Here is a 25,151-nt window from a genome sequence, read left to right as displayed (position 1 = left end):
CATCATTTGAGATTGACATACAGTATATCTATGCTCATACGTATTAGTGGCATAAATGAGCCTTTGGGGTTTGACCCTTTCCCTTTTTCATTCATTACACAACCATTTCTGTCACTTTTCATGTACCCAACCCATAGTCTGTTTCACCACAGGGTGTTTACTTTTACCAAAAACCTTTGGGTGCATACACAAGGGCTGCACACAAACCTCTGAAACAGCCTGTTTGTGGTTCTTTGACTCAGCACTGGCCTGAGCGACCAATGTGACTGAACCGTTCCTTGACACACCATCTAGCAGTATACAGCATGAACCTGCTTCAGTCCTTTAGAAATACTAAAGGACTAAAATCATTATGTCTTCTAGCTGAAAATAGCCACTTGCTATAAAACATCAGGAGTTGGGAGGATTTTTAGCTGATTGAAGCAGCATGATTCTCTGTCCACCATAATGCAGTGAGACATGATGGCTCTGCCCATCAATCATTCATTATTTGTAGGAGAGCACCAGAATAGTACGCAGCTGAATCTGCTCAGCAACAGCCAAATGAGGAAGTTCTACTCACGTGCATCTTTGAAGCACAAAGTATTTGTTCGCTTTTTTAATTCATGTTGCTTACAATCTCTTTTAACACAATAACATATGAAAGAAAATACACGTTTGTTTCTATATGTAAGCTTAGTCTGAAGAGTTACTCGCCATATATTTCACTTGACACAAGATTCTTTACAATAGGCAATCCCCTCTTTGGCTGTTTTTAAGATATGAAGACTAGACCTTTATCATTTTGTGGAATCCACAAGTTTACTCAAGATAACGATGCACTTAATTTGGTCACTGGTTACACAACACCTGTCACGTCAACTTTTGCATCATTAAATATTAAAAGCACAATTTTTAACTTATGCCTCGAGGGTTATCTCAATCGAATGAAAAGACGTTTGCTGAGATTTGTGTGGAAAGTGCCACGTTGGACACGAGGCTAAAAGCTGCTGCTCATAGCTGGCCAGCTCTGGGGGAGAGAGTCAGGTGCAGAGCCAGACCTGCTGGAGGAACAAACAGCCAGAGCCACATTAGATTCTGCTCTGATTCGGACGGGAGGAGAGCTCAGATGTTACTTACTAACTTTTGGGATTTAAAATGTGGATTTATCTTCATTCCCATGTATCAACCTGACTGCTGCAGGGATACCTGGAGGTGACCCCCATTTCCAGGTGCTTATGCACAGTAATGTTGACTGCCAACTGGAGCTGGAGGGGAAATGTACACACTCACACACCCTTCAGCTCCAAACTCTTACAGACTGGACACACCGGATGCATGGCTGCTGCGTACCGTCATCTAGGGATTCGGAGTCTCGCCTATTTCAGTGTGTCCAGACTGTAGCATGTAACAGGAGCTAAATTCGTTAGCTGGTGGAGAACACACCATTAAACGACGTTGCAGTTGAAAATCTGACGTGAGTCAGGCACAAATGTTCATGGATGAGGTTGTGTTTTAAAGTTTTATTCATGTTACGTTTTGTCTTGTCGCCGACTTCCTTCCTCACTTTCTGACTCTCTCCTGGAAGTTGTAACGACAGGCGACCAAATGAAACGCACCTCATTGTATACAACTCAACAAAATACAGTATATAACAAAAGCCTAGTTGTTTTAGGCATCAAAATCTTGGGTCTTACATCTTTAACTCCTTTCAGTCCTTGGCCGTTAACTATATCTTCATCACTACCACTGGTACATGCTTGAATTCACACTTGAACTTCATGCGTTGCTTTCTCTTAACATCATTTCTTCTTCTTTCAGTAACAGTATAACACCACCACTTCAACTTCCAATACACATGCATTTCTTTTGAATACAACCCCTCTTCTTGTATTATATTATAATGTTATAATATTGCAGATTAGTGATGCTGGCAGCAGAAATAAAGCAATTTCCCTTCCTTTGGTCTGGATGCTGAGTGAGCTTTTGAGTCGCGTCACATCTGAATTCACTTTCATTAAATCACTGCTAGACATAATTTGGATACGTGGTATGCTAATGCAATAGGTGAAGTAGAGCGACTGATGCTAAAATGATCAGTGTAGGATTGAGATGAATGGCTTTTTCCTTTTGGCTCAGTAGCTGTCTGGTTTGTACATCAGTGGAGTGGAAAATGAGCCCTCGGTCGTCCAGACTGTCTAGACTGTTGCTGACATATTCACCCTTGATGTAACAAGCAGATGAGTACACAGTGGAAGACACACACACACACACACACACACACATAGACAGAGACGCACACATACACAACATTTCTGTTACGTAAGGGGATATGTTTACATACTGATCATTTGGTTAACCGGATATATTTTGGAGGTAGTGTTAAAAAGAGAGTTAATGCATCCCATCTTGGGTTTAAAGCCAGGATTGATAGTTTCATATTTAACTGAGACCAAGATCTTTCCTGTACCTTGACCAAATATTGACCAGATATTTTTCAATGTAAACCTTTGCATTATGTTGTTGCCCCTTACACCAGGTACACCAGTGGCTCAGTGAGACTGTAATGGTCATTGTAAAAAGGTCCACTGACTAGAGGGACACTCCAAAAAGTGACGCTCAAGTGGTAAGACCTACCAAAAAAGTAGCTGTTATTTCATTTTTGTAGCCTAATGCTGCTTGTTGCAGCCACTGTGTCGCCCATATCTCTTTTGAATTTTTCTACATCACTTGTGTTGAATAGTGTTGTCCAATTTTCTTGTTAATTGTGGTGAGGCAATGAATATTAGGTCAGAAAATACAACATTTTCCGATTTAAAATAACGACCAGTAAAAACCGTGCCCAGTCCCGGTTTTCTACCCGAATATAGATACAGATCATTTTACTGTTTGAACAGCTACAGATAGATAATGATGTCTCTGTGCAACTGATACCCACACATACTTACACTATTGTCCATAATGTATATATCTGACCTGTGTGTATATACTGTGTCCATATTTGATCTTCACATGTAGTGACTTACTATCAGTATTAATTACCTACTCCATCTAATGTTACTGCTTGCACATATTAGTGTATTCATATCTTGAATCCAATCTAACAATTTTAGTCAAGTATCAGTTTATCGGAGTGTGAGATTTGCACATTCTGGGATTCATTTTATTTTCATGTCTGAATGCCAAGCTCTCTGTCTATAGCCTTAAGGGGAAAAGGCCCAAAGGCAGCCGAGTGTGTACATCCTGATGTTCCGCTGAGATGTACTGCTCAGATCTTTGCCCATGAAAACAACTTTGAAATCAAAACAAATGAAAATATTTTCAGTAATCTCTGGCAGAGTGAGCTGCCTCCTTCTTTCACAATTTTATAGATCCCTTCAAGATCTCCTGCATTCTCAAACAACACACAAACTAATCTGGCACCTCGCTCACCAGGACCATGTCATTTTCATAATGCAAATGAAGACAGAATAAATCATGTAGTGTTTTTTGACCTCCTGTCTCAATAGTTGAGGTATGGTGAAGTTTGGTATCTAAAACTACTTGGTTAAGCCTCAGGGAAAATGGTGGTCATGGTTACAGAAAACTAAAGTTTGACTCATTGCTATAGGTTAACAGGTTATGGCATAGATACCGAGCCTATAAATGTAGCTGCCTGCTACATTGTTTACTCTGTAGCTGACATAGGCCTCAGACACGTTGGGGCATCGGTGCTTGCATTTTCTGGCACAAAATCTTGTAGACACATTCATGGGCCCTAGCAATTTGCAAGATATATTTTAGTTTAAAACATTTTAAAAAATTAAATAACATTATCAACAGTGTGAAGACAAAAGAGGCGATAGTCTGATAGACCCCATAGTTTCAGCTAGGAGATGTAAAAGCTATAATTATGCTGACACGTAAACAAAATAAACTCACAAAATATCAAGAAAGGAAATATTTTTACACCTACTTAACTTACTAAACAGAAAAATACAATCGTAGACCGTTTGAATTCAAGTTTCTTTCTTTTACCAAACTAAAATTAGCTTAATCGCTTCATTAATTCATTGTTCTGATCAGAGCGGCTGTAAATCACCTCTGTACTGTACCTGTCTTCAAACTGACCTCCCTGGGTCTCAGACTCTGTATTTAGACCTAACTCACTCACTGGCAGCTGAGTCCGGTTGAGCTGAGCCCTGATGCCAATGGTGACTGTCTCTCGTCAGCTTACTGGGCCACTTAGCGCCACAGGCGACTCAGGTGCTTACTAATGGCAGCTAGTTGCTATACAGCCAAAGAGCGATTATGCTGCCCCCTATAGTTCTGTGACTACCTTTGAATTCTGTCCTTTCTTAATAATTAAAGGTTCTGGTCAACATTCTCTGCTACTGGATGTACAACTTGAGCACCAGCATCTCAGACAAAAACAATTGCGGGACTTCTGTTCACTCCTTGGTTTATGCTTCAAAGGCATAAATCAAGCTTAGTACCAACTATTGGTAGGAGATGGGATGTAAACTGCAGTGTTCAGTGTCAAAGACAGACTAACAAACCATTCCGTAAAGAAAAAATAAACAATTTTTTGTCCAAATAACTTATGCCATTGTTTTTCTGATGAGAACTGAAGCCACTTAGCTTACTTTGTTCGCTTGCACTACAATAGGTCCTCTGATGTGATGCTGAATGTTGTAATGAGTCAGACACAGTATATGCGTGTTTGTAGGCTATATAGAGCTATGATGTGCTTCAGACAGTACCGCACCACACAAGTTGACCACACCTCTCCTAGCAACCCCAGCTCTCAAATATCAGTCACCGCCGTGGGAAACAAACACTCAAAAGCCTGAAGCAGAGACACTGTTTCCACAGAGATGTCCGAGAACCATTATTTATTTATTATTATAAAAAAAACAAGGAGAATTCAAATTTCACCTTTACCAATGACATACTTTGTTGCTCATGATTTTCTCTAATTTGCTGCCCAGATGTGATTCTGTGCTCTCTCACAACAGACCCCTCTTTGTCCGACACACCTGGAGGAGGAGACGAAGCAGAGGAAACACACACACACACACACACACACACACACACACACACACACACGCTTAGTCTCGTACATATAAGCTCCATTGTCCTCCAGTGTAGCACATCAGAGTTTCAGCACCAATTATGTTCCAAAATTACCTTCCCTGTAATCATGTCATTAGTGTGTGTGTGGTTCCTTGGTGCCTCTACAACTTCTACCGTGACTTTACACATGTTGCAATGTCTCAGTGGTGAGGACAGAGACTGCACAGAGTCTGGCTGTCACACACCTGTCTGCCTGACATAAATGGCCTCTGTGTTTTTGGACATGAAAGGTGAAGGATGGCTTGCGTGTATGTGTTTGGATGATGATGACGTGCGTATATATATCTCGTAAAAATGTCGTGTTAAACGTCACGCCTCTTTTACCTCTAGAAAGCCGGCATACCATCCAAAATCACACACTGAGGGGGCATAGTGCTGCTGTTGTTTGGTTCGACGTAGAAACAAAGCCAGCATAATGAAAGCTCTTGCCTGTGTAAAAATGGCTCCAGCATCACAAACTAAATCACTATACTGTTGCTGACATAAACTGTTGATGTTCCCCCACACTAAATCTGGTAACCCGTGGGTCTTTTTCCTTACCCATGTGCAGGCTCGGCCTGACTTGGCACATCAGCCTAGCATGGCAGGAATTTGCATTTACATTATAACAGGCTACCTGCGTGAAGAGTTGCCTTTGAATAGTAAAAGAAAAAGCTGTAAAATCACTCTTCCCTGCAGTGCTATCAAAGAATAGCCACTAAGTATCATGGGTTGGCTACGAACCTGAGACGGCAGTGAGATGGCAGTCCACTGGCAGGGGGGCTGGAGTTAGGAGGATGGGCGTGCTTTGTCCTCACTCCAAGAAATAGTCCGGTAAAACTGATCGTGGAAAAGCAAATCAGCAGGGTGCGGTTTGATTTTGACTTTTCCATTGACACCCAAGAGCGCCAATGGTACAGTATGTATCCACTAACCCAGCCCAGCAACCTAAATTGAGAGCTTCGCATTTTCTTTTCTTTTTTTTTGCAACTGCCCAGTGCAACACTCGCATTTCTACTGACACTGAACCAGTCTGTGTTCAAACTCCAACCTACGTTCACTTGTAAAAAGTTCTTGAACTTCTCTTGCTGCGACAACCCACCCTCAATCTGATTGGAGCAGCGCACTGTCCAGCTCAGTACCATGACCTCAGACACGGGGCGCTGACTTATTCGAAGCTCCTCACACTGGCTCCTGCCAATGACCCTTTTGGTAAATGGTGTATACGCTGTGTCACTTTAATCCTGGAAACTTGGCTAACTATCAGTCATGTCAGTGGTTTACAAGATCAAGGCCAATTAGATGGCCAGGCTAGGTATAAAGCCACCACTGTATAATCACGAAACACTGGCCTGAGGCAACAGTGGGCTAAAGTTAGAGAAGCAAGCTTTTCCAACATCATTGCCACACTTAAAATGTGTCCTTCACTGAAAACCTTTTGAATTAGAAACCAAGAAATCCACCGACACTTGGAATATATTGAAATAATAAACTTCATTGTTGCAGTTTCAGACTATTGATTTCACCTCAGAAACCTCATCAGGAGCAGATCACCCAGAGGTCCAACATCATAGTGATTTGAGATGGGCTTTTCCTGATCCCTCTGCCTACAGGATCTCCCTAATCCTGGAGTTTGGCAGGTAAAGGGTAATTTGATCTGTGTCTAAATCAGATGAGTCAGTAATCACTGTACAGACACACAGACACACAAGGTAAAGCATCAACCGAAAGTCACTTAAGGTTCCACTGTTAGAGATTGTGTCAGACAGTATGAGCAGTTGCTTGCAGCTCGTCTATCCTGCACATAGCAGCTACTAACTTGTTTAGTGACAGGCGTGAAGCGGCTTTTATTTACGTTAGCACCACCATCTTGATCAGGGGTGGTATTAAAGTTGACATCATTATGTCACACAAACGGGCCAACTCCTGATTAAGTCTGAATGAAGCCTCCGCTTAAAAACATACAACCTTCAGTAGACTTATTGTGAAAAGAAGCAGGATAAATAACATTTCAGTGTACCGACAGGTCATACCTGACTAAAAGTAAAGATATCATGTTAAAATATTACTTTGGTAAAAGTGAAAGTCACCCATATGAATAGTCAGTAAAAGTATTTTGAAATGAAATGTACTTCAATATCAAAAGTAGCTATCATTATTATTATTATCATTATTACTATTATTATTATTATTATTTGTATCATCATTACTATTATTACTATTATTAACATTATTATTATTATTATTATTATTATTATTATTTGTATCACCATTACTATTATTACTATTATTAACATTATTATTATTATTATTATTATTATTATTGTTATTATTATCATTATTATACTTTTAGTATTATTAATACAATTAGTAAAGCTGTTATTACTGCTGTAATAACTGTATCCCCCCTCCTCCCGTTTCTCCCCCTGCTTGGCCCCCCTCCCTCCCTCACCACCCCTCACTCTCCCACATGTACTCGACCCACACACAGCTACATGACAAAACAAAAAAGAAAACAGACAGTAAACTCTGGTGACGTGAAAGACTTCAACAGCCTATTTTTAATCGCTGTCACACGTTCATTTTGCTTCAGACAAGTGGTAGCATTCTGAGCTAGCTGGTTGGTAAGCTAAAATTATCATTGGGTCACCATCAGTGTTGCACTACTGTGTGGATGAGCTGTGCTGCCCCACTCTGTAACGTGACTGGGCGTCTGGTGTGGATGTGGTGTCATTTTGCCCACCGACCCCGACTCTCTTCCCTCTGAAGGGCACACAAAGACAAACTCTCCCAAGGCCTTTTTATACCAAGACACAGGGACTCACAAAATCCATGCTGAACGAACAGTCATATATGTTGAGACAGCCAATCAAAGGTTCATTCTGCGATGTAAGACTGTCAAGATAACACTTGTAGCTTGTACACATCCACATTATTATACACACATAACACTATGCACTCATGGACGTAGATGTGCAATAAAAGGAGCTGTTCAGCTTCGGGCAGTTGGACTCAGATTTAATGCAAGCTCGTATTTTCATGGCAAGTTCTTTTCTTTCTGTGTGAGGAAATCAGAGAAAGGGGAGAGGAGTTGCAATTAGGAGGAGAGCAAGATGCCAAGAATAGCTAATACAGCAATTAGAAGGAGGAAACGACAAGAAAGGGAGGGGGCGAGAGGGAAGCAGGCAGAGAAAGAGAATAAAGGGAGGGAGAGAGGGAGGATGAGAGAAACATACAGCAGTATGAAGGAGAGAGGATGCCAGGGGGAGAGGGAGATCAGATACAGGGAGTTAGGGGAAGAAAACTGGGGAAACAGCGAAGGCACAGGGGAGTGAAAGAGACAGATGACATGAGATAAAGGGGAGTGAGAAGCACTGACGGAGAGTGTGATGGAGGGAAGTGAGAGACTGACTATTTTTGGAAGTGATAAAAGCAGAGGATCATGGGAAAGAGGGAGATTTCACTGACCTGAGAGAAAAGACCAGGGCTCTTACGGGACAAATATTCCTGATGTTCTTTAAGGAATGTTCTACTTTTACAGCAGTACATCACGGATACATTCAATGAAGTTACTTTTTTTTTTTTGGTGGAGCCAAATTTATAATGTAGAACATAGAAATAAACACCTTCAGGGACTATTGTACAGATAATGTTGAGGAAGAATTACTGTATATGAATATTACCTACAAGCAGGATAATGTGACAGAACTGACATTTTAGATGTTTCCTAAAGGGCATTTTTAAACAGGTAAACTGTATTTATATAGCACTTTATAAATTGCCTACCATGTAAGGTGCAAGTCTGACCATGGGGAGCAATTTTGTTCAGTTCTTCTTCGGTTTCTTGCCTAACGGCACCTCGACATGTAGATGGGAGGAGCTGGAAGTCAAACCACCAATCCTGTGATTAGTGGACAAGTACCTCTATACCTCCCAAGCTACAGCGACCCCTTTGTGTAGCTGTCATCAAACTCACAATCCATGATTTCTGGTGTAATCAGAAGAAATACAAAATCTAATAAAAATCTGAAACAAATACATGACACTGCAAAAATATTATGTCAGCCATTCATCATAAGAGTAGCACTCTAGCAAGAGATATGTGGTCCCTCTTCAGTCCATCGTCTGCATGTCACTTAGACTGCAAAGAAAATATAAAAATGTAATGAGGATTTGGATTAAGTTGAAGTTTTGTGTTGGAGCAGCACACCAACATGGTCGTTGGTGGTTGGCCCCCCAAGTTCATTAAAAATTCAAGGGTATGGTATAGAATGGTTTGGGGTACATGGGTGGCAAGGATTCGTTTTGCAATGAACGTAGAGTTCAACTGAAACATCATCGGCTGATATCATCGGCTGATATTGGCGTATCACAGACATAGTATCGGTGTATCTGTCATCCAATGTGCGTCAATATGAAAGCTTTTTTTTTAGATATTTTGTAATACAGAAAAAGATTGTAATTCTTATTACTATAAAGTTTAGTGCTAAATGAAATATCCTGCCTCCATTACGTCTTTGTCACAAGTGTTTTTATAAACATGTTTGAGAGATTGTTGCAACAAATGTGTGTATACCAGCTGATATATGATATCAGTAGTTTCTACTCCCTTATATCAACACTGACATCGGCCCAAATGAAGGAAAGTGGATGTAGTTCAGAAAAAAAATACCATTGTGACCTTTCAGGAGCTCCATACAACCACAACCTCCTCATCCATCACCTCTTGGCGCTCCTCACACTCTCTCGCAAAAGACGCTTCTTTAACACTTCCAGCCGTCAAAGAAGATCAACAGTGACAGAGGCGGGAGGAGGGAGAAAGGAAAGTCCTACATCATCGTTACACATGAACCTTTGCATCGAGCAAAAATAACTCAAAGTGCTGTGTTTGTGTGGCTGTATGACGAGATCGTCCTTACCTTCAACCCTGACACGGATGCCAGAAATATCTGTAATTTCCCTGCAGTGTTTAGACTGGAGCAGGGAAGTCACCCTCGCCTCCCTGTGATTAGACCCCACCGAGGCTCCACTGCAGCAAGATAATGGCTGGGTGTAATCGCAGTGTTTATTTGTAAGTGTGAGTGTGTGTGTGCCTCTGTACATATTTCAGTCCCCTGCTGTCAGACCTTGTGGCAGAGCAGATTACATTAGTGCTAGCCAGAGGGAAAGAGAAACCAAGGTGTTCAGATGGACGTGGCCTCCCTGGACCCTCAGCTGCAGAATGCAGGATATGAAAAGTGATGACACTACAGTAGAGACAGGCTTATTCAATTATGACATCATACTAATTTTAAAATATAATAATATTTATTATCTTAGGCTTGGTTGCATCAACAAGAATGAACTTTTAAACCTGTTCAGTCCTGGTTTAAGTTTAAATTATGTTGCCCCAAACTTTAAAACTAGTTTCTTAAAATTAAGAAAGATTCAATTTAAACCTCTCCTAAACCTAATTCTGTTGTAACAAAATGTAAAACTCCAGTCTAAACAGTGATCCAGTATTAACGTTAAACTTATACTTGAGGAGGTTTAACTTTTACCATGGCTGCTTTGTTTTTTTAAATGAACTGAGCAAAATGATCAACGACAGACTCAAACCGAATGAGTTTTAATGATGCTGCTGAACTTTTATCGAGATACCAGTTCAGGAGCTGAACAGAATGAACCGCTGTCAGACAGGGTAGTGACAGAGTTGCAGCTGTCAAGTCAAGCTAGCACACGTGGAAATGCCCTATTATTTGGGCATTTCCACATGTGCTAGCTTGACTTGACTCGGTTTGACTTGAAATGTCAGCTCAGCTGGGATTCATATCTCCATTACAATAGGACTACCTGCTTCAAGGTGTGTCTTTAACTGCAGAGCATTTGTCTTGAGTAGAAGACATTTAAAAGCAGCGGTGATGCCGGTCCATGGCTCTGATTACCGCTCCTCCCTGCTGTATTATCCAAAAATCTGCACTAACAAACAAATATTTAATTTCTTGTAAATTCTTCACAATAAAAGTTCTATATCATTTTGTCATTTAAAAGCTTTTATTATGAAGCAACAGAATCAGGAAATGATAGGTTTTCATCAGCAGTAACTTAACATGACTCCTGAAAAACCAGCATGATGTAACAAACAGTTAAGCTAATATTTTAGCTAACTAGCAAACAGCGTGACAGTGAGCATCTGAAAGTTAGCAGCATGCAAATGTATTTTATTAATATATTCATTTTGTGTCATCATGGCAGCTAACACAAGCAGTTTTGCGGACTTTGCCAGGTGTTTATATGACAGATTTTGGTCAGCACAATAGCATCACAACCATGCATGATGCAGTCATGAAACTTTGCAGGTGTGTAGTTTATATCAAAATGAAGGTCAAGTTCCAAGATGGGTGTGGTCAAAGCAATGGGGCTGGAAGTAGTGCCATGAAACTTTCCAGATGTGCAGTTGGGATCAAAATGAAGGCCGAGTTTGAAGATAAGTCTTATCCGACCCATTGATACTAAATACTCATTTAATCATGTAGTAATGACTACTGAGCAGTCATGAGTCAGAATGTGAACACGTTGATGGGTGTCGTAGCTGGTGTGATTGCAAGATGGTCTCTAGTTAATGATAACTTTAGATGACATGTTGACAGGAAGTGTCAGAAAGTGTCTAATTACAGCTCAGTTTTGTGCTCCATGAAATATGAATAATGACCCGTTCCCCATCCTCCTCTGCAACAGTTCCTTTTCATTCTGCTTTTTCCCCACAGTGCCTGTGTGTAGGGTTACCAGTGTTGCTTGGGTTCTAGAGTATATGTACTGAACGTCTAAATGTCTCTGATACTATTTACTGTTTGTAAAATATTGCCATATTAAAATTGCCATACACGTTTTTTTGGCTTAGTGTAACTAAAAATTGTGATTGTGTATGTGCTTATTCACATAAACTGCTCCCAGAGGAACCGTTAAACTTTCAAAAGGCCAATCAGGAATTTATGCTTTATCTAAACACACAGTCTCAGCATGTGTGTCTAAGTGCTGCAGTCTAAACACACTTTAGCAGAAAGGAGTCTGAGGAAAACATAAGCATCTTCCCCACAGTCACAGTGTATCATTTAGTGCGGTCTCCAGTGTGAATCCCTGTTCTGTACTTAGAGGAGGCAGACGCAGGAAGAAGACACTCAGAGAGCCTCATGGGAAACACACAAATTAGCTGTCTTCTAACCGGATCATGATGTCATAGGTATAAGTAATGTCTGTATGTCATTTTGTTTTCTCTCCAGTCCATTCTTCATGAACAGAAAGCAGGCAAGGAAACAAAGACCAATGTGATCAGTTTTGTTCTGTATTGTTTTGTAATCCCATGTCCTATTGATTGTTTCCTTTATAGGGAACAGCAGTTTGGAATTAAGACAGTCTCTTGTGCATTAAGACATTGCAATGAAGGTTGCAGAAAGACAATCCGACATTCACACCTTCTTCAGGCCATGATTGATCAGCTGTGTGGAGGTTAGAGAGGAGCCAGGGTTTGGACTTCTCTCTCTGGCTCTCTTTTTTTCATTTCGTACACAAATATTTTTGTTACCTTTCATGTGTGAAACCAAGTGCAAGCAGTACGGATGTGTTCCAGGGTAGACTGTCTGAAAGTATATGTTGTCCTTATATTTCATCGCTTCTCCTCCATCTTTATGACGGCCACTCGACCTTACAGTGTGGCTGTTTGGAACGACTGTAAACACATTTGATTTTACCACGTGGTCAGACAGCTCACTGTATTATCTGGTTGTGTTAGAGCACGACCGCAACCCTGGTTTACCGTGTTAGCATGCACACTTTTGTGGCACAGAATTAAAGCTTTCATAACTGCTTTCATTCGCAATCATTTTTTAAATTTAATCGCCCGTAGAAACCAGTTTTGTCACATTATTATGTGCATGAAACATCATCAAATCATCAGCTGTGTCCACATCATTCTGTGCAAACTACTCACAGAGCTCCGCCTCCTCCTCCAACACCACTGCACATACACACTGTCACAGGCAGCCACTGTGTCCGCTGTCCACAGGGACTAACAACAGCGTGACACTTGCCTCTTCTTTGCTTCTATACCAAGTCACTTCTTCTTCTGTCGGCGCTCCTTCCTTCAGACGGATGAGGTCTTTAAAGTCTTTGTGTTGAGTGGACAGCTGAGCCTAAATGCTAAGCAGTATTGAGTGAAAGAGACACAGGGTTAAAGGGTATGAACAAATATGCCACCTTCCTTTCTACACACACACACACACACACACACACACACACACACACACATTCACAGGCTCAAGGTCACAGTCTATCCTTTGTTGTTTGTAGGTGGCTCATTAATGCATGATGCCGTTTGACTTCTCTTACACACACACACACACACACACACACACACACACACACACACACACACACACACACACACAGACATTCTACCCCAGTCCTGTCTCACACACCCTGCCACCCTCACCTCAAACCTTCTGTTCCATCCTTCTGTTATGCACTGCTGGTGTGGCCTCTGACCTCTGCCACACACACACACACACACACACACACACACACTAACTGAGTGTCTGAGCCCCCCCATCACTCTGTCCTTTCCTCTCAGAAGTCCCCTTGGATTTCCAGTCCCATATGCCAGCCACTTCCTGTCCTGTCCTCCCTCCCAGTGTGCTGGATGCACTAACCCTTTTATTAAGTTCTCATTGAAAAACCTGCCTTTGTGTGATTATGCTGTTTGAAGCCAGCAGACTGGAAGAGGAAGTCCCTTTAAATCCAGTCAAGTCTGCAGATGATCTGCTTGATGTCACACTGCAGGTTTCTTTCTCACTGAACAGGGATATACAACACACACACACGCACCACAGCACTACTAACTGAAGGCAGTCGCTGTTTGTGTGCAGTGTACGCAGCTCCCTGAACAAACAAGACTCCTTTAAATGAAAATTACAACTTGGGTCTAATTTTCATAGTTTTGGTCTTCATCTGTGAATAAAATTGTTTCAAAGATAAGGATTGTTGAGATCTGGGTTCATGTCACAGCTATAACAAAATCTGAGTCAAGAACCAGAGGTCACAATTATTTGGAAAACAAAATGAAGGCCATATTTTGCAATGAGAGATGACAACATTTGCACTGGCTTTCTGTTTCACTTCCAGATAAAGTGCTCAGTGATTTTTCCAGGATGACTATGTCTGATCATGTTTAAAATGCATTCAAATGAACACATTTGGAACGTAATGTGTGGTGTCAATGGCGGGGTACTCAAGATCACATTGAGGACCCAGTGGTGTAGATAAGCTGAACTGTTATCGTGTTTACCTGATCTTGTGATTGCTCACGGTTGTTGACACATCAGGGTTTGTCATATTTCGACATGTTCTCAAGTTCCAGGAATAACTCTCATGTCACGTTTTGCTGTTATCACAACTGATGGAAACGATTGCCAAGAGATGATTCAAGTTAAAATTCCAGTGAATTTATCCATGAACTCTGCTCTGCTTTATGTGTAAATGAGGCTGAATGATTTAGCAGATACTGTGGCTAATTAAACTCTGTCATAAGAAAATGTCTCATTTTCATCCTAAAGTGCTTCAGCAGGCTGTGCTCAGTCTGTTAATGCGCGCCACTTCTTGGAAATTTGGAAATATATGTGCAGTTTGAGAAGTGCCAGCATGGGCCTATGTTTCTTTTCTCCATTTACATCATCACATATTGCAGATACATTGGTATTGGCCTACATTGGTATTGGTTAAGGCCTACTCAGGATCAGATGATATTGAGAATCTTCATTACCACCATAAAGTTTAGGGTGCTGAGAAAGCTCAGCTGCCAATCATATTGCTCTACTTCCTATTTAACTTTCCAAGAAACAGATGGAGTAAATCGACAGATGTCCTTAAATCCCTTAAATAAGTAATGGAATCTAATACAACTAGTCTGTATCTTTATTGTTTAACACTAACTGGCTATCTGAACTACAGTTATCCAGACAATTTGATGCTACAGTACTTGTCTGTTTTGGCCAGAAACATTGTAAGGGATGGTCTACAAGGACTTTATATTTGATGACCGTCAATGTTACCTAAACCCGGGAATTCCACTGGTTGCATGTACATTGTGGAACGGCTCTGCTACGGTTTTGCTCCATTGTCTGTCAACCCCCTCCGGCTGCGTTTTGAGTGCAGCACGGCGCAGCACTGCCTGACAGCTGGAGTTGCGAGACCGAGGAGTTCTCTTGATAATTACACAATCACCTGCGACCTCAGTTCTACATATGTGTTATACACACAACAACAAGTAGTGTTCCCAACAGAAGGTTTAGAAGTCCTTGGATTTGTCTCTTTTTTGAGATTTTTTTATTAGTGTTTTATTATGAAAATTAAACAGATGTTATCATGTTGTTTTGGTGTGTGACTCCCTGTCTGCTCTGTGCTGAACCCATGCGCCGGCATCCAGCAGAAATAGAAGCCTTGTGTATCTGCTACAGAAGGGACGGGACTGCTGGAGCTGCAACGGAGTAGATACACAACGCAGACAGTGGAAGTACTCACATAGACTAGAGTGAAACCTATCAGCTCCGCTGCCATGGCGGATCGGGGAAGTTAGCATTAGCTAGGTATGGAAGCAAGTTAACTAACTACTCACTAGCTAATGAACACAGACACTTTCTGTATGTAAGATAACATGTGTAACACCTTTGTGGTCATTACTGAAGGCTTCCATGCTGTACGTCCATGGTAATCCTGTGCATTAGTGAGATATCCTCTCCTCTCACTCATTCAAAGTCTGTCTGCTCCCACTTCTTCCTGCCACCAAATCAGTTGAAATGGTCATGAATCTGTGCGCTTGCATCAGTGTAACAACACATTGGCTGTTATAAAGCGTTATGGACTTTTCTGTTCGACTATACTTTAAGTGTTTTTTTCCTTCTCCTTTGTAACGCCTCTGATCTTACCGAAAACATTGATTAAGGTTTGACTATAGGCGAGAGTTGAGGAGCTGAGAGCTTCACCTTTAGGCTCAGGTCTCTCTTCATCATAAATGTCCAGTATAACACACTGCCGTTGATTTCACACAAAAGTCATGAACTGCAAGGCCTAAAAATACAATAGTTTACTTCAAATGTAAAAATATTAGTCCTGAAAAGAATATGCCTACAGAGTACAGGAAGAGAGACAACAGGAAACCGAAATCAATAGCCAGCAAAGCTGGATTTAGACTCTGTTGTCTTCATGTCTTCATGAACAGAGCAAACAGGACAAAACAAATCATTAGACACCAGTAAGCAGTGATAAACACTCCTCAGTTTAGCTCAGAGGGTCAGTGTTTGCAGGACTGCTCTCCATCCAAACCACACAAACAAGGTCATTCGGTCACCATGGCTATAAATAACACCCCCGCAAACAATGGGGACACAATATACACATGCATAGATTTACTGTACACGTGTGCAGATGCAGGCAGACGCACACCATAAACAGTAAGCCTAAACAATAAGAGTACCCTGTGCACACACGTCCGTCCTTGTTTAGGTCCTCGCTTTGTGTGTTTTGCATTGTTTGGTTTTTCGCCTTTTGCCTCAGGAGACGAGCTGGGAAGGAATTCTTTATGATTCATTGTGTGTTTTCCTGTGTGCACATCCACATGTGCGTGTGAGTAAATTCATGTGTGTGCTCCTTGTTTTTGTGCTTTCCTCTTCCCATCATCCACCTCCTGACCGCAGCTCCTCTCTGCACTGTCTACAACAACAGCACTAATAACTGCTATTTGTCACAGTATAAGTAGTACATACACATTTGACTTGTGGTGGAGACACAGTCGCATTCCTTTGGCTGACAATAACAACGCTCGCTCTGTAAGTATCCTTTGGTTGTATCAGGAACATTTGGGGACAGGAAACGTAGCATGCAGTGGAAATGGATTCGAAAATGGAGCATTTGATTAATCTGATCAAAATTAACTTACAGAAACCTAAAACTACAATTAAAACTAGCAAACAACCCATCGAAACACAGCCTACCTCTCGACCTACCCCTCTAGTGTCAGTTTTACATGCTATGGGGCTCCGTGGTCAAGTTAGCAATAATACATACGTAGACAACGTCCAGTTAGACTTTCAAAATAAAGCTTGCTGTCAAACATTTCACACATTATGACTTTTGAACGGTCGCAGTTGGGCTAGGTCACACTTTGGGTTCAAATCCCTTCAGTAAAGTAAAGTAATTCACAGCATCAAACTTGTAAGTGTAGGGTCATCAACCAGGCTGCTGTATTTAACAAGTTAGGTGTGAGAACGGGCTGACAAAGCAAAAAAAAAAAAAAGATGACATGGGCTTTTCCAAATTTTTTAATGCTTCTTATTAGAACCACTGCAGCTACCATAACAGCTATAACGCATCACATAAAACTGCTAATAAAATGTTATTGGTAGCCATGTCATACAATGTCTAGCAGGTGATTGGCTTGTTTCATGACGATGATGAGGCCAGCATTTGGCTCCAAAATACACATAGCAAAGCGTTTGTCAGAATGCATTTAGAGGCTGTCGCCTTTTTTGAAACTACTCCCATCTGGAAGTCATGGGCAAGATCCATTCAACCAATACAACTTGTCTTTGTCAAGCTGTCTTTGTCCATTATTATACTGTATCACCTGACACACTTTGCAGAAGAAAACATCTTGTATAACCACCGAACAACCGTCTTACAAGGCAGACTCACTTTCCATGTAAGTTTCCATCCACTCATAAAGAACATGTATATCATGTCAGTCTTCAGTTCCAGTGATTCATGTTTCTGTGATGGAATGAGTTGAACACAAACTACTATCTCACAGCAACATTCATGAAGTTTGGTTCAGTAATTAATTTATTATAGGTCTTCTGAAAATGTGACCAAATCTGCTGGATCAAAAATATACATACAGTAATTCTAATATTTAGTTAAATGTCTCTTGGCCATTTTCACTTCAGTTTGGTGCTCTGGCTGAATTTTTAACCACTCCTCTCGACAGTATCGGTGAAGTTCAACTAAATTTGTTGGCTTCTTGTTTCTTCGGCACAGTACACATGTTCTTTATGGGGTTCAAGTCAGGACTTTGAGAAGGCCTTTCCAAAACCTCAATTCTAGCCTTCCCAACGTTTGACCACAACTTTCGATGTGAGGTCAAATAAACAAGTGTTTGAATAACAACATGCACTTAGAGCATGGGCTGAGACTGTCCAGTACAGGACGTGTATTCATCCCAAGCGTTACGGTACATCATGGTCCAGTGCATGGAGTCATATGGTGAGAGTGAACTGTTTCAATCAACACTCCAGCCCAGTGAGTGGCAGTAATGATCCTAATAGCTGTTTTCCAACTGCCGTTTAACAACAAAAACAGATGAAGAAGACGCTGTGACTGACTATGTACTATGGCGAATTCAAGGAGATAATGGAGCCTCTGGATTAAGTTGCCACGACACACAACCCCCGAGAAACTGCGACCCATTTGATTTGAATTAATATGACAACAGGATAAAATTTGTGTGTTCTGAAACACTGTTGAGGAAGGTACTGAAGCACACTGAAACGTTAGTAGTGTTGTGATGCTGAGCAGTGTGCTTAATCTTCTTTTCTCAAGACTGAGGTGACATTTCCAACGTAACTGCATCTGTGTGAGTTACAGTAGATGTGTGACTATTTAGTTTCTGGACAAAGGTTGAGCTCTATGCCACAGAAGAATAAAATATATCAGGCTTTGATACACACACGATACATTAAATGTGTGTTTTGCTCTGCATCTGGGATTTGTTGACATTTTGTGTCCAACTTATCTTTTAACTGCCTTGAATTTCTGACAATAATTAACATCCAGCCTGTAAAAATAAATAAATAAATAATTTAAGCTTATTTACGACCAATAATGTCAGACAGGAAGATGAAGATGTTGTTGACAAATCAACAAACAAGCTGCAGCGCTGACCACACAGCTCACCTTTACGTTCCCACCTCATCATGTGTCTGCTAAATTCTTCACTGTGGTGCGAGAAGTTTGGATTGACTTTCTCAGTGTCTTTGGGTTTGTGTACACAAACACACAACCACAAACACACCTACAACAACTCTACTACACCCCTACAAGCTTCACCACCCACACCCTGTCATCCTGCCCCTTCTTGTCTTGTTTTGTTTGGTCACACGTTCCTGCTAAACTATTTAGCTTTTTCTCGGGTTACCCACGAGTACACACACATACAAAACACACACGGGGCCTCTAGCATGTCATGCATACTCCTTAATCATTATCTTCCACAACAACGAGTAGAGCAGCAGGTTCTGTCTTGTACCCAGAGCACAGCAGCTATACATAGACCTCACTGTGAAGATCGCCAGATAGATTGTATTGAAAGAAAAAGAAAGATCTGAGCAGGTCTTTGTGTTTATGTGGGTGACTGCACAGATAAAAGATGCTTTCTGCAGAATTTGAGCCCTCATTCGTCATCAAAACATGACAAAATAACACTGCAGTGTTATGTTAGCCGATGAAAACTCTTGAAAACAAAAACTATGATAAAGTGTATGTGACGGTATGTAGAGCTTAAATATTTATTATATAATAATAGTTCGCTGCTACATACAACTTCCAGCTGGGCCTTCAGACAGGTGATAGTCTGATAAGACTCTCACATCTTGCGGTACAAAGCAGTATTAAGCGACAGGACCAGCCGGGGCTAGCTGGTTAGCATGCTAACTTGAGTAGAAACCTCTGCTACACGGAACATAGACATCTTTGACATAACATCAGCACTGTTGTTTCTTCACATGGTTGATAATGTTAGTTGATTTTTTGAATGTTTTAAATTAAAACTGTGATGAATGATCAGTGGAATGCACATGTAGTCAAAATGTAATAGTTTGTGATTGACAAGTGTATTTACTGGACCGTCAGCATGTCACTACAGAGCAGACACATGGACACTGTCTGCGTGAAACATCAAAGGTAAAGATGTGAAGAGCGGCTCCACTGCCGTGAATATACACCCGAAGTCACATCTGATTCTGATCTGGTCTGGAGCCGCTGCCCGACGTAAGTAGAGCTCAGTGATTACTTTTTAACTTTTGGGATAAAAAGTCAGACTTTCACTGGTGATGAATACACCATTCAACAACTACCATGACGGCACAAATATTCTATTCAAATAGATTTCTTTAGTTTTTGTCGACTGAAAACAAACAAACAAATGACTAATACTATGAGAATATATTTTCATTATGAGCAAAAGCTAAATCCAAATTACAGTAGGTGCCACAATTAGCACAGCTGGAGCAAGTGTGTGTGTTTGAATGTGAGCCTCTGGAAAACACCTTGTGTATATGTTTTTCCTTTACACTCATTTCATTTGAAATGATCATACCATTGCCTGGAAATGGATTTTCCTGAGATAATATGGGGAAAGAATGCCCGCACAGGTAAAGTGTGACTCTCCTAAAGGGCAGATAAATCTGACAGTGGCCCCTCTGCCTCTGGAGTAGGAGGTTTCGGTGGTAAGCCTGAGCATGCCTAAGTAATGCAAGCGTTGTGGTGACTGTCAAATCAGCATTTCCATCCCCTGTTATTTTGGCTTCATTTAGATGAAGACTAGCTTGCCAAATTCTAACTTGTTTCACGCACATGAACAGATTAAATTAAGAAAATATGTGATTTATAGGCTGGAATGTCCCAGTTGCAAAGTTTTCTAAGTAGGAAGAACAAAAAGACATTTACAGGACAAGTTGACAGAACATAAATATCCCATTCGCTGAGGGTATGTGAACTACCCCATGGCTCGACCCCATGGCTGTGGTCAGTGCCTTCAGCATTGAAACGTTGACAACACCTACACTGTTTGTAGGCCACAACCCCAGGTTCAGGTGTAAGATTCTTATTGGTCGATTAAGGGCTTTTTGTATCTTTACTCCCTGACAAAGGCTTGATTTTAAGGTGTAACATGACCATGCCGTGACAAGAAAGGAATTTTAATAGTTTAAAAGAGAGTGCCTGGGAGTTTTCTTGAGATTTCACAGAGTCCAAGTTGTGTGTTGCACATGAGCAGGTAGTTGCATGTATGTCTTGAAATATGCTGGAATTTCTTTACAACTGAATTTAGTGACTCATTACCAAGCTGGCACTTTCCCACCAGTAGTGGTAGTACAAAACTGTTCAGGCTGTGTAATTAAAACACACAGTAACAAGAGGAACAAGAACAGATTGGTAAGAAGAAACAGGAAAGTCAGGTAGTGCATGTTTCAGCTAAAAATCATTAAGAACAGAACAAGCTGTTCAAACAAGCCTGCGGTGGGCTGGGCTGTTTCTAAACCCCAACAGTAGCTGTGTTTCTGCATCATTACACACACCTAAAAATGTGTCGCAATGTAAAATGTTGAATTGATTTCACTTTTCAACAAAATCAATGACATTAGTTAATTATAGCAAATTGAAAATAAAATTGAATTTTCTTTCCCTCCATCATTGCAGCTTTCATTTCAACATTTTGAGTAAGAGGACATGTGTGAAGGCAACAGAATGGTGTTTTAGTTCATATACAGCTGCTGCAATGTGCTTTGAGTTTTGTATTTATTTATGAAATATATGCACGGACAGACTACTGAACACGCTGACTGGGCCTCTTTTTGAAGTGACTTCACATTTCTTATTGGAAATTCCGTCAAACGACTACAATAGTCAATAAGTCATTTCCAATAACAATAACAGCACAACTAATTTACATGAATATCTTTAAATAAATATACAGTATTTATCCAAACATAAAGTAGGAGATTACTGAGCTACAAAAACAGATTCAGTGAAGGAGCCCCATGCTCTAATTGCTAACTTGTACTTAAATACAGTGCTTGAGTAAATGTAAAAAAAGCAAAAGACAACTGTTACATCATACAGCTGCACACACAGTGTAAAGATATGTAAATTGATCTGCGTCTCCATTAGCAACTGATTTGCATTTCACAGCTTCTTACAGTGTAATTTCAGAAATACAGATAGCCTGTGTGTGACAAGTGAGAGAACTTCATTTTCCTTCCAGGAAGGGAGTCCATAGATATAGACCTGACTAGAAAGGCAGAAATAGATGTGTGGCTCTGTTTATCTTTTTCTTCCATGGCTCATTTCCCAGTTCATGTGGTGTCATCCGTCACTATCACACTAAATGACACTATTACTTTGGAACACAATGATCTAATTTCCACCTGATATTAACATATCTGTATCTAGATATCGTGATTTGGAATAAATACATGCATTGTACTTCAAACAATGTTTAGTTTCCTTGATGAAGACATTATACTTTGCAATATGGTGTTGTATTTAAATCTTTACCACATAGAGCTCTGTGCTTTACTGCATTTTGTAAGATTGATATTCAATTCTACCACCTTTTTAAAAGAATATTAATGGTGAATAAACCTGAAATAAAGACAGTAATAGTATTTGCTTCAGCCCTGAGTGGTGCCTGCAGTTTCATGCTGCTTACAGACACAAAATATCACTGTTCTGCCAGCCGCTGCGCCTTCATATTATTGTTCTGAGCAGACAGTAATAACTGAGAGCAACTCCGGGTATTGAGCAGCGCTTCTACTCTCTCATATACATTATGGTGGCTGGACAGTGAGAGAATTCTGACCAGAGAGATTTAAGTAGGAAAATCAACCTGAAACTATAAAGATGAAGGGGACAACAAAGATGATTTTGAGAAGGGAGAGCCCCAGTGAAAACAACAGCTGGACCACATAGAGATGTTCTGGCTCGAAATGTCTCGAAAAATACATCAGTACAGTTTGACCACATTCTTATGAGAGAAACCCACAGCACATGTTAAGAGTCAACCAACTCCTTCCTGCTGGCTCAGTCCTTGATCCTCACGCAATTAATTTTATATTGCACAATCTGTGTCACTGGTAGATTACGACTAACCTTTACTAATCCTTTCCCTTTCTCTGCAGTTCACTTGAGGCAGAATTCTGACAGCATAGCACAATGTTTCACAACTGCTCCGAGTTCATACAGGCCTGTGTGTCTCAACAAGTGAGCTAGACCTTGAAAAATTGTTAAAGATGCATTCATATATTTTTGGCCATTTAAATGAAGAGAAATTGTGTTCATGACAGGCCAGAGACAGCCTACTACTTTGTATCTCTATGTGTGAACACAGCAGGAGTCTACTTCTTTTAGATTTGCAGTCACACTTGTGGTACACTCAGATCAGATGTTTCAGCAACATTAGTATATGGTTCTGAGTCTGTTATCCAAAACAAATGTAATAAAGTAACAGCAGTTTTAGCTCTGGTTAGCGGTGTGAGCATTGTTTGGATCTGCACGGGGAATACAGGTTTTCTATTCTTCAGCAAATCTGGAGGCGAGATTTTTAAGTTTCTGTCAACAGTAGTATGCTAGCTAACATTAGCCTCAAGGGCAAAAATGTTTACCGTTGTGGTCTGGCTCGGAAGGTACCCATGTAATCATCCAGACTCTAAATTGTAAATATCAAAAATGTTTGACATTATTGGGGTGGCCCGGATGAGTCTGTGAGCACTTCAGGAGGCTGTGAACCATCACATTACCAGATAATCCGTGCCAAACTGCATGTTATGAGCAGGGACTGCACAAGTTACTTAAAATAATAATGATCTGCCAACAGAACATTTCACTTGACAAAAAGTTTTAAAGCAAGTAAAAATATCCAGTGTCAAAGAATCCACAGTCATAAAATCTACTACCAAATCTTACTATCATAAAATTGGTGCAGCTAGTACAGTACATTACAGTATATTTGTACTGATGCTAAGAAAAGTTTTAAGAATTATTTTCTCAATATGTGGGAAAATTTGCTTAAATTTAGCAAATGCATTATCTGGAAGTAAAAAAAAAAAGTTATGGAATCATATTTTAAAACCAGCTACACTAAAAAGTGTCTTTAAACAAAGAAAACATGTAATTAAGTGTTTCCTTAATATGCAGGAAGATGTAATTAAATGTATAGATTTAATAACACTCCACACAGGCAGGTTCAAACCCACGACCTTCTGGCCGTGACGCAATAGTGCTCACCACTTTAACACTTTGCCTTATTAGAAGATAATTCCAATTTAGCATCCAATGCTGTGGCAATCATAAACTGAATGTAAAAGGCCTCTGATGGGGTTAAGATTAAACATCCAAATGGAACATATCAGGGATTCTTAGTCCACCCACTGATTTTCTACTGAGAGTGTTGCTGTTCAGTGCAGACGTGGGCAGGAGAGACAGTCAGGCTATCCTAACCGCTCCTCTTATGTATGCACACACACACAATACTTACACAAAGTAATGCCAGATTATTTCCCACACTGTGTATCATGATACTGAACTTTATGCTCTCCCCTAGGGCCTGACTCATGGCTTTGACTATCACGCTCACCATCTTTCTCTCTGTCTCTCTCTCTGTCTCTCGACTTTCTTTCACTGCTTTGTTCCAAATCTGTTTCTGTGAGTGTTAACAAAAGTATGCCTCCTAGTCGTTTTTTATACCTTCATTCTAGTGTTTCAGTAACATTAATAATATTAATAATAGTAAGTTGTAGTTGCAAGTTGTGACAATTCTTCTGAATGTGTTGTGCTGTGTTTTCAGTCACCTGAGCAACACTGCCACTGACGAAAAGAGATCCTCAAAAGAAGACCATTGAAAATGTATCAATTTGCTGATGAGTGGTTGGTCACATGTTAATGATGTATGGCCATGTTCAAGATATTTGCAGCAGCTACAGTGAAGTCTAATAAGGAAAAATATGTTATTGATGTGGTGTCATCTTCAAATACAAGGAAATACTGTGACTGGCAGAGCAGCTGAGCTTTGAGCTTGCGGAGGAATGTGAGGATACATTTTCTCGAGCCGTTGGAGGACTGCCCTTTTTCAAACCTGGTGAGAGGTTTAGTGTGAGGAAGACAATGAAATGGACATAACAGTTATAACATTACAAGAGAGTGTGTGTATCAGTGGTGGGATATATATTCAGATCCTTTACATGCTCACCAAGGAAGTGAGAATATTAACTTAGAAGTGTTTC

Source organism: Pagrus major, chromosome 23 (genome assembly GCF_040436345.1).
Source record: "Pagrus major chromosome 23, Pma_NU_1.0".
NCBI lineage: Eukaryota > Metazoa > Chordata > Actinopteri > Spariformes > Sparidae > Pagrus > Pagrus major.
The sequence above is the reverse complement of the archived record's forward strand: the minus strand, read 5'-3'. Positions refer to the sequence as shown.